General features: G+C 44.0%; 1 protein-coding gene across 2 annotated transcripts in view; it reads left to right on the top strand.

Annotated features, from left to right (window-relative positions):
* The window catches only part of znf536 (zinc finger protein 536), a 209,773-nt gene that overhangs the window by 32,561 nt on the left and 164,486 nt on the right, over positions 1-12,726 (top strand). The window lies entirely within an intron of this gene.

Raw genomic sequence — 12,726 nt, 5'->3', positions numbered from 1 at the left:
TGTGGGAGTTAATGATTATAATTATTTTATTTTTTTTTACATTGCGGATAATTATTTAAGAGGTTCATGTAGTCATAATCAGTAAAGGGAGATTACAGAAAATCCACATGCCAACAGATGGCACTTGGCTGTTGTTGTTGCTTCGTGCTAGAAAGCCGGCACGGCGTGTTGGGACGCGGACGTGTTGGGGAGTGGGCGTGTCGGGGCGCGGTGTGTTGGGGCACGGACGTGTTGGGGAGTGGGTGTGTCGGGGCGTGGGCGTGCTGGGGCCAAGGGCGTGCTGGGTGCGGCGTGTTGGGGCGCGAGGTGTGTTGGAGCGAGAGGCGTGTTGGGGCGCGAGGCGTGTTGGGGCGAGAGGCGTGTTGGGGCGCGAGGCGTGTTGGGGCGCAGGCGTGTTGGGGCGCAGGCGTGTTGGGGCGCAGGCGTGTTGGGACGCAGGCGTGTTGGGGTGCAGGCGTGTTGGGGCGCAGGCGTGTTGGGGCGCAGGCGTGTTGGGGCGCAGGCATGTTGGGGCGCAGGCGTGTTGGGGCGCGGGCGTGTTGGGGCGCGGCTGTGTTGGGACGCGGCGTGTTGGGGCGGAGGCATGTATCGCCACTTCCAAGAGGAGAATCAAACGCAGTTTGTTTGTGGGCCAAGCCGACCACCCGACTAATACCCGCGTGGTCCAAAATATGGCCAGGCAGTTGCGGGGCCCCGGTCGGAAAAACTGCCGCTCACCGGAGTAGACCTGACCCTGTGACTTGGATTGTTAGCGCACTGTCATTCACACGCAAATCCAGTTCACAGAGAGCGTCAGCCCCTCCAAGACGTGGCCACCGGTTCACCCGTACCTCCGAAGGCTAGCAACGTAAACCGGCTTATCATCTGCCATTTGGTGTCTTATTTCTCTGGATGTAAATCATAGTGAGGGAACAGATGAATAAAGAGTGAGGCGAGGGCACTTGTTCCACCCGGGGTCGGTGAGCAGGAGGAACACCAAGGCCGCTGGCCTACATTCCTGACTAATTGTATAATTGGAAAAGCTCTTCAAATGAGCAACCCCCCCACTGCCACAAACGCCCCCCCCCACTCGCTCAACACGCACACATACACACACACACACACACGCGTAGGTATAAACAGACAAAACAGCATTTTGCGCGTTATTTTATACAGTAATAGAAAAAAAACCTGAAATAATTCAAAATATTCGTCAATTTCAAGGTTCAGAAATCGTGTAGTAGTGTAATAGTTGTGAACTTCACCAGCTGTTTGGTTATTTTGCTGAGAATAATATTAATAATAATGATAATAATCACCTTATCAAAGTCTGTAACAACACTCTGCTCTACGACTCAGATACAGTGAAAGTTGTCGGTCACCTCCTACCTCACTGCGATGCAACAACCAGAGACAATGTTTCAATCCTCAGCAGCACTTTTCCTGTATCTTATTTTTATTTTATATTTTTAATTATGTGAAAAAAAAATGAAATAATTGAAAATATTTGTCAAGTTCAAGGTTAAAAAATTGAAGATTCGCAATGAGTTCTGTACGTAGTGAAAAGCTCTACGACTCAGATACAGTGAAAGTTGTCAGTCACCTCGTACCCCACTGCGATTCAACAACCCAAAACAAAGTTGCAATCCTTAGCAACACTTTTCCTGCATCTTTTTTTTTTGATAAAAAAAAAAAAAAAAACTTGACTGAAATCATTGAAAATATTTGTCAATTTCAAGGTTAAGAAATCTAAGACACATAATGACTACTCTATGTAGTGCAAGCTCTACGACTCAGATACAGTGAAAGTTGTCGGTCACCTCGCTGTGATGCAACAACCTGAGACAACACATTTCCTGCATCTAAAGAGAGTCATAATTTTGAGCCGGTGTAGGATGAACCACCTGCATGCTGTGTTGGTTCTCATATTTAACTCGTAGCACTGGAGCTCATGGTCAAATGGAATCTTCTGATTTATGGCCTGCGCCACGCACCGTTCATTTCCATGGCTACAGTTGGGGGACGGGGGGGCGCTGCAGGGGAGGGGCCCTTGTTGATTTCTCGGCCCCACAGCGGTGTCTAACAGGATTGTGGGGTGCTGCTAAAATGAAGCCGTTAATTAATGCTATCGATCGGCAAAAAAATAGAGGCAAATGTGATTTGCATACGACTCGGGTGATCAATGCATTAACCGATTTTTGTTCCCTCCCGACCCTCCCCCCGACGCCCCTCCGAAAATCAGATTTCTTGAGTTTTCAAAGTGAGAGACAGAGAGAGAGAGAGGGAGAGTTCAGACTAATGTCGATCGATCAGGCCTCGGTCAGACAAGAATACAAAGCGTTTTATTAGCTGCTGAAGGGTGAGACACGCCAGGACGGACACCGGCGTTTAGATCGAGTCATCCTCCAACAGATTCCCTCCGTTTCTTGCCTCCGCTGCACACCTGTGCTTACGTCGGACAAAGCAGGATCTGTTTCAAAAAAAAAGAGACGCTTTTCTAACTTCAAGGGCGGAAGAAAACCTGAAGCAATATGTTGTCTTTTTCACCTCCTTTCTCTGCCTCTCTGTCAAGAGCGGCTTATTATAGCGTATTGATTTATTAAGCTTTAAATGTGATCCTCCACGTCCAAGTCAAGGGCAGCGTGCGAGCGAGCAAGCGAGCGAGCGGGCGAGAGAGGAAGACGGGAAAAGCAAAGGTTTAGGGAAAAGAAAGCGGCGTCCGAAGACGGAGGGAAAGAGAAAGGCAGCGTCCATGACATGGGGAAGTGGCAGCAAGGCGTTTTCCGAGCCGCGCTGCAACACAAAAGGGTAATTGTTTTAGCCCAGATGTTGCTTTCGCACAACAAGCAGGATACAATGTTCCTACTGAGCTGATGAGCCCAATCAGTGAAATGATTAAAAATTGATTTTGTCCCTGTAATTACAGTATGTAAACTACTTAGCCGGGATTGCAAAGGAAGTGATTTTCTAATTACGTATATACTCTGGTGTCTAATGATTGGTTTTTTGAAGTAATGAAGAGAGGGTCCTAACGACTCTACTGTGTTGTGTTGTTGCAAGGAGAAGGAAAGGGAAGGGGAGTCTTGGGGCTGGGGAGGTGGTGGTGGTGGGGGGGGCGGTGAGAGCGCATGGTTCGGGCAGAGACAGCAGGCCGCGATACAAAAGGGGGATAAAAATGGAATTTTCGCCAGGCCCTGTGCGAGCACGTGGACGCACGCGGGGGCCCTGTTTTGCATGGGATCTGGACGCTAAATGGAGGCTGTGACTTCTCGTGGGACTCACCATGCCCCTTACCAGCCCCGGCAATCTGGACCCTGCAATCTCAGCCTCATGGGGGTTAGAGAATCAGGATGATGCTCCACATGCACATTTGACAATGGTGTTCATTTAGTCCATCTGCTCTTCAGAGAGTTTTTTTTTTTTTTCTCTCCAGCTGGAAAATCAAATTCATCCTAATTCGGAAGCGAGTCTCATACAGTGTGTGACATGGGAGGGTTTTTTTTTTTGGTGGATTTCTAGCTCAGAAATGTACTTGCATTCGTCTCATTCAAGGCATGGACCAGATGTGAAAAGAAAAAAAAAAAATTCCAGATTATAAGGCACTATTTTTTTCTAGTATATGGATTTTTCCAGGCTAAAGAGCCTCATGCTGCCAAAATATTGAGCCTCCTCACATCAATCCCATGACATAACAGCGTTTTATTGACCTTAAAACGCTCAAAATGTGAAGTTTTCACCCGCACGTCCGCAGCTCCGCCCACAGTGCCGATCTCCTGGAGGAGCGGAGACGAGAAGCAGCAGCTGAGACCGGCTGTGGTGGCGGAGCTTGGGACATGCCAGCGCTTCAATGTGAACAAAAGGTGTGACATGGAACTCACAGCAGCCAGCGAGACGTGTCTTTCAGCCAGTCGAGCAGAACGCGCATGTCCAAACTGGAGCAGTTCTGCTGCTGGGCACTTATGTGCGCACTTTCGCACGGTTTGTGTCACGGATCTTAAAATGATGTTTGCTTGAATTTGGGGCATTGTATTGGAGGAATGGCCTCATAAAAATAAATTCCTTGGAAGGTACGCTTTCAAACTTAAACGAAAAGACAGAAACTGTCTTTATTGTAAAATGGAATTTGATGCCCTGTGATTCGTCCAGGGGAAGGGACGCCATTTTGTATTGTTGGTGGGTGAGAACTGAGAAACCTGTGAGTTGGAAAGCTAATTGTTCTTTTTCTATTTTTTGGAAAGCTGACTTGGTTGCTTTTGTGGAACTCCAATTTTTCATGTACATTTTGGCTGCATTTTTTCCTTTTTTTTGTAAATAGCCACCGAGTTCACTGCACCTTTGGGAGAAGAGCACAATAAATTGCTCTTTTTTCAGAAGTTTTTATGGATACGTCATCCATTTTTTTTGAGTATGGACAAGAACCCTGTGACAAGTTGATGATTCCAGTTCAGTACATTGACCAGTTTGTTTCATGAGTCAGTCTCCATGCTGGAGCCCGTTTTCCAAACTAGTTTAGAAGTGGTCCTCGTGCATTTTTAAGCCTTCCTACGGGGCAGACAGCACCACTGCACCCGCGGCTTATAGACCGCTGTGTAGGAACATCTATTTTCCTTCTTTAAGTTAGTGGGTGAGGCTAATACTCTGGTGCACTCTAGATAGAATTTACGGTAACGTTTTTTCTTTATTCTTAAACCCATCAGTTTGTCTCTTTGCATGGAAGAATGGGCAACTCATTGAATGATCCTACATCTGCTTAATATCTTGGGCCTTCCCTCTTCATGCAGCTCTTGCGGTGGTCAGTTGCAATTTTAAATATTAAACAGTCTTGATTGAGGAATTCAAAATAAATAAAAATGCGGCAGAAGTCCATCCCGTGTTCGGCAGGTGGTCATAATCTTATCAATTTTGGAAAGCACTTGCTCAGCCTCTCGACTCTCCGATAAACTCAATTCCTCATCCTTATCTCCGACTCAATATTTAATCAGGACTTTGTTGTCACTTAAGAAAGAAATATCTGAATAAATGAGCGGCTGTGAGTTTGGTCTGTGATCACGGGGAGGGACAGATCTGTGGTTCCCAGTGTCTGGGGAACATGAATAAGTGACAGAAAACTCGATTAAGAAAGCCGGGATGCTGCTGGAAAAGAAAAACGACAAAAGCTTTGAAACGCTGCCAGACTCACCAACTGCACTCTTCTGACACAGCTGATCGTAAGAGGAGCTGATGGCGCAGCCGGCGTTTAATAATTCATTTAGTTCGCCTATGATCTATCATTTTGTACCTTTTGACATGTGATATTGAAATTAAATATTGCATCAATACAAATGATGTATTGCCAGTCGTCGCCATTGCAAAGGGATATCGCCGCTTTTTTCCCTTCCTCTTCCTTCTACATTGTTCTCCAGCAGGAAGATATGAGCGGAACATCTGTCTGCTCGCCTTTTTTTACTCTGCGCTTTGATACGTGTGTTTAAGAAAGTGACAAGTTAAAATCCTCTGTGGAGGGAAAAAAAGGAGAAGAGGAAACATGGTGTCGGCGGCTAAGGGAGATGCCACTCATAGTCAAGATCTTTGACATGACTCTTAAGTGCGCTGGAATCCCACAGGCGATATTTGGCTCTACGAGCGCAGTGTTGGGTGGCGGGAAGTAAAAAAGCAGCAGTAGTGGTGTCAGTCTCTCAGGCTCGCAGACTACTTCATGTCTGCTGGCTGAGATAGAGACGCACCGATAGCAGCCCACTGTGTCACTCTGAAGTAGATTAGACGTGTCAAAGGATTTCCACGCGGCTAAATGCTACTACTGAAGTAGACAAGGCCGGAGAGTGATCTAAATGGAAAGAAATTAGGGGGAAAAAACTTCAATTGCTAGTTTTGATTTAAAGAAAAAAAAAGTGTTTTCCAGCAGGAAGGCTCTCAAGAGGAGGAGCTTGAGATCGGCAGACTCTAACAACAAGAACCGTCATTCAAAGCTTTAGTTTCAAAGGATTCAAAAGTTAGGAGAAATAATTCATAACCAGTAACAAGACTGTGATTTTTTTTTTTTTTTTTTTTATGGAAAACACACTCATTGAATGTGTCTAGTCTGTGACTTTAATGCTTTGGAGGTTCTCAAATCTGACCTTGGGCTGCATTTGGTCCAGCTGTAAGAACAATAAATATTGAATTTGACTTATGTTTTGGTGCCTGTTTTATGACACTGCTAGTGTTTCACCCACATGGGGTTAATGTGCCTTTAGGGCTGTGGTCCGCAAGCCTTTTTGCTATAAAGGTTTTGTATGAAAAACGGTGAGAATAAAAAAATGAAAAAAAAGCAAAATCATCATTTATGAAGAGCATAATAGAATGACTACATGAAAACATTGACAAATGGGGATATTTTTCTTTTCGCACATTTATTTCTGTCTTTGAAGAATATAAACCTGAAAAACAAACCTGACTTAAGGCAGGAGTTTATTTCTAACATCCATTTAGCAAACGGAAATAACTAAGATGTTTGAAAGCTCTAAAAAAACGAAAAAAAAAAAACCTCTCTGACTCAAATTTGTGACTGCAGTAATGAATTCACACTTACAGCAAGCTCGATGGCACTGTGGTGAGTAAGCGGCCATATTGCTGTAGTCATATTTGCCTCTGACTGCACTACGTCGTCATCTCGCCGGTAGTAAATACATTCCAAAGAGACTGGCTTAAACATGAAGATGACCCATTGAGCATTTGCCGTCGATTCATGTGGTTCCACTGAGGACAACGCTTGCATGAAACGCACACCATTCTTTCTTGGAAAACAAATGCCGATCCCGTAAGGATGTGATAGCAGTTTGCATGTCGCCTTTTCACCTGTTTTAAGAGTTCGCCTTGGAAAGAAGTTTAACTTGGGTCATTATCTGGGGGTTATTACCAGGGATGCACACCGACTTTTATGGTCATCATACCGATTCCTGGGCTTTGGTTATCGACCGTTACCGATACTGATCCGAAACCAGTGTTAAAGTACGAAACAAAAAGTGAGTACATTCCATGTCACCGTTGCAGTTGTCGGTGTAGTGAGGGTGAAATATTTCTTCACAGCTGAGTATGTGCTGCCTAAATGTGACTTGAAATACCCATAATGGCTTTCTGGATCGGTTCTTTTCCACTAAACCCACGATAAGGGGCTGGATAGGTCAATAGCCGATACCAGGATCAGGATGGGTGCATCCCTAGTTATTACAAAACAATGAATTCTTTGTATTGTTAGCGAAACCGCTGTCTACAAATTCCATGTTTGGGCCTACCTTCCACACGAACCGTGCCATGACATTTGTTCGAGTCTGGTATGATAATTTCCACCGTGAAAAATAACTTTTCACGCATTCTCTCATTTGTTGGGGTTAAGTCCACATCATAGTAATAATCTTAATAAAAATTCCATCCCTGTGTGCAGTGGTCTAAAGCTCTCGCAACAAACCAAGAAGGGAACCGTGTTTCTTATGCGTCTTCTGTGTTATTGCCACAGGCAACAAGACTGTATTCTTAAAATGAATCTGAATATAGTGGGAAATAAACATTTAAAACGATAATAGTCGCTGACAGTGCCATTAAAACACTGTCTTGGGAGGATAAGCGCTGTGTTTTGGCGTTGACCTTTAGCTGTGCCCTCTCTCTGCCCTCAACGTTGAGGAAGTCTGTCGCATTGCTAAAGTGTCGGAACAGCGGGGGGAAGAGACTTGGCGAGACGAGAGAAAGAATCAGGTGCATTCGGGAGGTTACTTGAGTTCAAAGATCCCTGTAGCGCTGTATGATCCGGACCTCGCTTGTTGCCCTGTAACAGATATAGTTGTGTACATGTGCTTATAACATGAGTCTCAGACTTGTTTCCACACAAGTCTGCATGACTGGTGAGCAACTCAGTGGGTGGAGTTTTTGGCGGTGACCTTAATTTCTCACTGTTTTCTCACACCTGTCCCACAGAGAAGTGAGGGAGCGTCGCTTCTAGCACCTGCCTCCAGCTTTATTCCCGCAGAGATGGAGCGACTTCTCTTCATTTTATAGAGAGTTGAACACTGCGACATCTTAGATTTCTATTCTCATTGATTCATCTTGTTGTTGCTCCCAATACTCCCAAGCTCTTAACCCACCAAAGCCATAGCAAAACTGTGCTTCTGTAGACTTTACTGTGCCAAGCAATGTATTGGACTGTAGTCCATAAAAAGTACAATATTTGTCAGTTTGAAATGAAGTTGAGACTTCCTCATATGAGTGTGATCAAAGTGCTTGGATGTCTTTTCCTGTCGGGGGGTTGCCAGGACGCTAGCTTGAGCTTCGTCCCTTGTCTTCATGTCCTCAGTCACCACATACATGAAGCCCGATTCTTGTCTTGCTCCGCTTCAGACCGTCTCAGTTTGGCCTTGTTCACAAACTTGTACATGAACTGTCCCTCTGACTGATTCTGTTTACCATCTGTTAGCATTTATGCTCATACTGCCCCCCAAAAATCTGTCTTAATAACTTAGTAATGTGGTATTTTATTCAGTGTCCACCTGTCATTTATTTCTTGACTGTATTTCTTCGTGATTAATCGCACTACTGAATCGCGATTAATCGTGATACGGCCACAGTTAACTCATGATTAACCACAGATTCTTCACTCTTTTTGCATCTGTTCTTAATGTTACGAAGGAAGATGCTATCAACACAGGAAGGGACAATAATGCTTGTCCTCCATTTGTTTGCTACTGAGTGTCACAACAGATACTTTCAAAAGTATTTCTTTATTCACTTGGATTGAGGAGGCAGTGAAGCTGTGAGTGAGAATTTACAAGGATCAACCCCAGTTTATCAACTGAAAATAGATAAATAAATGGTGTTTAATATGAAGGTTTCTTTGTTTTAAACCCAGACTGAAGGATCCCTGAATAACTGAGTTAGAGATGGAGAGGACGGACACAGTTTCATTGCTTCCTGTTTGAGCATGAATGCCGCGCAGGCAACAGGGTGACTGTCGTTGACAAGCACGATCACAGCGGAGTTGGCGGTGTAAGGACGGGCGCCGTTTCACAGAGACAGAAGTGATAGAATTCACCCTATAGTGGTAATTGCATGTCAAAAATGTGAGTTTTCAAGGCGTGAACTTCGGCAGCCTTGTAGACACTCAGCTCCAAATCTGTGTTGCTTCCACTCAAGACTACCTGGACCTCCTTAAGGTTTCAATGTGGAGGCGACAGTCCCTGTGCCGCTGTGGATGCGATTTCACACGCCACAGAAAGCAGGGAGGAAAAAGTCTGAATGCAATTTGTTGCATTAAGAGACAAGTCCAACATGGCGCGGCAGAATAAAGGGGACAGAGATGAAATGAACCCCCCAAAACGCTGCCTCCGCTGGGACCTGATTGAGTTCAGGTGGCTGGAAAGTGTCTCACCCAGGGCTAGTTGTCATTGAGGAATCTGCTGTCGTCTCATCTCTCTGTGCTGGAGGGCTAACTGGTGAACACCGGGCGCGATGCTTTGACGGATGTTTGCACGCCTCCTGTGTTGCAGGGGGACGAGCTGTTGACACACTTCATATTTCAAAAGCAAGGTCTGAGGAGCAAATGAAGATTGATGTGGCAAAATGGCGGCGAAGCCGACCGCCTGTCCCATACATACGCGCTCATTTGTTTAGCTTTTTTCTTTGGGTATTTACATATACAAATGCAGTGGCGCCTCGACATGAGAGTGTGGGGCGGGGGGCGCGGCGGTGGGGTTCTGTTATTAGAGCCATGTGATATAATTGCATTTGATCTCCAAATAAACCCAGAATCAGTCCATCTTCTCGGTGGAGATGACAGACGTGATGGACGAGCGCATTAGCGGCGAGGACAACATTAGATTTGCTCAAAATTATTGATCTTTTGTTTGCGAGCCAAGTCAGCGATAAATAACGGCGTAGGGGAGACGCGAGTCATTATCTGCGCCAAACGCCTGACAGACCTGTGTCAAAACACGCTCCCCTTCCCTCGCAGCTCCGTCGCCACAAACCAATTTCATCTGTTTTTAATCCCTTCCTCTTTTCTGACGCCGACGCCTTTAATACAAGGCCTCGCCACCACTATCTGATTCCTTTAAAATGTTAATCCCGTGCCGATAACCCTGCGTTATTACGTGTTACACAGACACACGTCCACGCGCCAAACACACCTCGTGGCTCTCGTGGTGTTTTATTCCTTTTACCTTCTTAGTGAGGGAAAAAAAAAAAAAAAAAAAAAAAAAAGCTTTTATCACACAATGGGTAATTTATATCCATTACCAGCGTTTTCAATCCTTTTCAGCGTGGCTGTCACTGCCTTTGGCACACTTGTGATTAATGTGATCTAATAATATCCGCCATTATATTTCCTTGAGTAAAACGTGTACCAACATCCCATTCACTGCCACAAAATTCATTGGCCCCTTGAAATATTTCCCAAGCTTTCGCTTAAAAGACAAGATTGCTGCTTATTTCTTGTTATCCCCCCCTCCCCCGACCCCCTCCGTCTCATTGCCTCCCACCAGGAGGTGATTATTTGTAGTGGGAGAGAGGTGGTTAGTGATGGCGCTTCACCTACTTGCCGATGTCTGCTGGAGTGATTTACGGTGTGCGTGGAGCACTTTACGCGTATTGCCTTGACAAGAATACCTGTTTTTTTTCTGAAAATTCTGTTTAATAGAGACGCTATCCTGCTCAATTCAGCGTCTTTTAAGGTCATACTTGACCCGAGAGGAACACTTTTTACTGATATATGCTTCGAATGACTAAAACCACAAGCGGAATGTATATTGAATCCATTCACCTCGACTGCAGTTTATGACTTTATTGAACCCCAGTTGTTAACGTGCGAAAAATTTAAGTCTTATCGTTATTGAGAGTTTAGTCAGTTAAAACTTGATTTTCAAATGAGATGTTGAACACAAGTTACGTCACATTCTTTTGGTCCTGCTGAGCAACATCCAGTAAAGCGAGTGCATCATCGAGCAGCGAAGTAACTGTACATAGGCCTCACATGTTTTGAAATCAGTTCTTGTACTTTTCTCCCTCGAGATTCCTCAGTGGGATCCACTTTAAAATGGCAATGATTTATAAACAGAGAGAGCGTCCAGACAGAAGTCATAACAGTTGCTAGCAATATGTGCAACTTCCTCCGTAACTGAACCTGTATCTGCTGGTTGACTCATGAGTAATGGATCTACTTTTTTACTGACTCATACATGGACACACAACTTTTGAGAAAGGAACCGTCAGCCTTCTATGGCTATAAAACCAGATAGCTGAAGATGAAGTAAAATCAATAATAATAATATTAACAACAATAATAATAATAATAATAATAATCATAATCTAAAACAAGTTAGAAAACCACATCACCAACAACATATCAATATCGTGACCTGGTTTCTCCTTTTAACAAGGTAGCAAGGAGATACTTTATATATGTCGAGTAATTCTTAAAAATTGATGCAGGTACAGGAGAGTTATTATTATATACTGCAGGGTTTCCACCTGGATTTTTTGAAACTTTGGTTGAGCCGTCGTAGCCATAGTGACAGAGAAGGAGAGGGTCTTGTCATTTACTGAATTGTTGAGAATAAAAATGCTAGTTTTTCATCAGGAGTAGTAAGTCTTTATCCAATCCAAGCTGTGTATAGGCTGTACGTTTCTTCATATGTACGTCGGAATGCGCAACTTGAGCAACCGACTTCAATCCTTGTGATTTTTCTTTGGGGATTTTTCCATGAATAACCCGACAAAAAAAATCATGTTCATGTGCACCTCCATGATGTGTTTAGTGTTTGTTTCCACTTTGTTTTAAAATGTTTGATGTACTTCAAGAACAAAACCGGACTTTCTACTGTGTGTCTAGAAAACGTGCAACTGAATTCAACAACAATGACCTATAATTTATCAGTTTATGGATTTATTTTAATAAAAACTAGTTACATAGCAGTCAGTATACCCTGTTAAAATTGACTTGAATTGCAGACCATGAAATCAAAATTGTGTTTTCAACTTTGCCCATGTCCTGTAACTCTATTGGTGGGTCATTGACTGTTTTGCCATGAACCTTATTGATCTGCTCGAGATGGTGGAGCACTCAAACTATGAAATTGTTCTACTCGTGTAGGCCTTAAACAAAGGACTCAACACTGAGCATTCATCTACTCTTAACCAGTCAACCCCCACACTCACGGCTCTCTTGAATCCTCACATCAAAGATAACTTGTATTGAGCCACCTCTTATTTCCTGTCTCAAGCAATGCTTTCCCAGCAGAGAAAATCGAAGGTAACCAACTTCTAAAGCAAAAAGAATAAAAGAGGCACTTTAAATATTATCTTGTGATTAATGGTGCCGAGCTGCGACGGCTGCTTTTCTAGAGTCAGGTTTATCACTTGGCCTCTGTTGATGTTGTAAGGCAGACAAATCGCACTTGATCTTTCTTCCTCACCCCTCCTCACTTCCACCGTCGAGAAGAATTTGAATAAGCATGTGAGCGAAGCAAAAGTGAGTTCAGGTGTGAAGATAAAAGGCACAGTATGCTGAGACATCTGTTTTTTTAAGTATGGTCTGATTAAAAAGGTGCTGGAGTTTGTTGATAACCATTCTGTCCAGGATTACACTGACCCTTTTTTGCCAGATTTTGGGGAAGATTTCTTTTTTAAGTGGCGATCATTTGTGTCACGAGAAATACATGACAGGAAACAATAACCTTTGCAAATAAGCTTGTAAAGTTTTGTCAGTTTTTGGCCTTTTTTTGTGCA

This window comes from Synchiropus splendidus, chromosome 1 (assembly GCF_027744825.2).
Source record: "Synchiropus splendidus isolate RoL2022-P1 chromosome 1, RoL_Sspl_1.0, whole genome shotgun sequence".
NCBI lineage: Eukaryota > Metazoa > Chordata > Actinopteri > Syngnathiformes > Callionymidae > Synchiropus > Synchiropus splendidus.
Note: the sequence above shows the minus strand (reverse complement) of the source record. Positions and strands in the feature narration are given on the sequence as shown.